Below are 1,781 nucleotides of genomic sequence, written 5' to 3'. Positions count from 1 at the left end.
AGTTGTTTTATCATAGTTGGGTCGTAAGGAAACATCCAAACCATTCTAAAAAGTTTAATACCTGAGTTGTCACAGATTCCAAAACAAAACTTCAAACCATCAATTCTTAATTATCGAATTCTAAATAACCGACCCACGAACATTCACCCTTGAACCCTAATTATAGTTTAATATTATGCATCTCATATATAGTCATGCTTCGATTTGGTAATGCGTGTAGAAATAGTTCATCCTATGAGCATATGATTAACCTAGTCGTTACGAGTTTGATGTCATCGTCCTCCTCAACCTAAAGTGAGATCCATTGATCATTATGTTCATCTTATGAGCTTTTTTCCCTTATGGTTTAGAGATATGAGATTCTTAATTATCTAATATATGTAGATCTTGTGTGTTTTATTTTCTTTTATCATCCTTAATTTTTAATTATTTAGTTGATTGAGTTAATTCATTTCTAATTCTTTTCCCTTCTATATTTAGTTATAATGAATTCCCATTTAAACTCCTATAAGAATCTTGAATTAAAACACTGGTATTAATAAATATTTAATTTTTATGCAAGAAGAAAATTAAAAAATATACATAACTTATTGAATTTTTAAATAAGTTGAACTAATAAGGAAAGAAAATGACAATAATTGTATTTAAATAACGTGTCCGTACAAATTAAGTCAATACATAATACCCACCCTTATCCCTGCGCCTGGCACTGCTTACTGCCACTAGCAGACCCAACTAATTTAAGAATTATTTCATTAACTTGGACCATCTAATTAATTTATATATCCAACTATACATTAATCTTGGTCAAATTAAGCATCAAAATTATAATTATAAATTTATTAAACTCACACTAACACAAAATAGTTATTATTTAACATTCAAATTAATCACAACTTGAATTAGCAAGAAAAAAAATTTCAACTTGATAACTTATTGTATTTTAACAAGAGGCGATCATTTATTTAAAGTTATAACTAACTCTTTTCCCTTACAATAGTTATTATATTGGGCTTAAATTATATGAATAATTTTAAAATAACAGGTTACTTTTAACTGTTTCTTTGATTAATTTATTATTTAAATTATTAAATAAATATTTTATATTTTATTTAAAAAACATTTGTAAGTTTTATGGTTTAACATAAATGATAATAGGTGACATATAAATAACTTATATATATATATATATATATATATATATATATATATATATATATATATATATCTATTAATATATATTGATTTTGTTTTTTAAAATTTTTATATTAATATTATTTAAGTATTTTTGTAAATAATATTTTAATGGTTATAAAGAAAAAAAATCTGATAAATCTAGTCAAAAACATTAATCATTCAATACATTTAAAACATTTGAGTTAATTCTACAATTTTATAATTTAAATAAAAGGTGGAATGTAATATTTAAGTAAAACTTTAAATGATTAATTGTTATAATTTTAAATTTACAATCTTCCACTTTAGGATCTTAGAATTTATAATTTCAATTTATATCATTTAAAAATATAGTTTATAGTATATAGAATAGAATTTCTATTTACAAATTAAAAAATAGTTATTACTTAATAAATGTAATTTTGTAACCATTATTTGTGTATAGTATAATTTACTTTTTTTTAAATTGATTTTATCCTTAATTATAAATACTACAAATAACTATAAATTAATTTCACTTTTTTCTTTTAAAATTTATAATTATTTAAAGATATTTCATAGTAATTAACTCTTAAAATTGTTCCCATATAAATGATAATTTCCCT

Source organism: Impatiens glandulifera, chromosome 1 (assembly GCF_907164915.1).
Source record: "Impatiens glandulifera chromosome 1, dImpGla2.1, whole genome shotgun sequence".
NCBI classification, from domain to species: domain Eukaryota; kingdom Viridiplantae; phylum Streptophyta; class Magnoliopsida; order Ericales; family Balsaminaceae; genus Impatiens; species Impatiens glandulifera.
Note: the sequence above shows the minus strand (reverse complement) of the source record.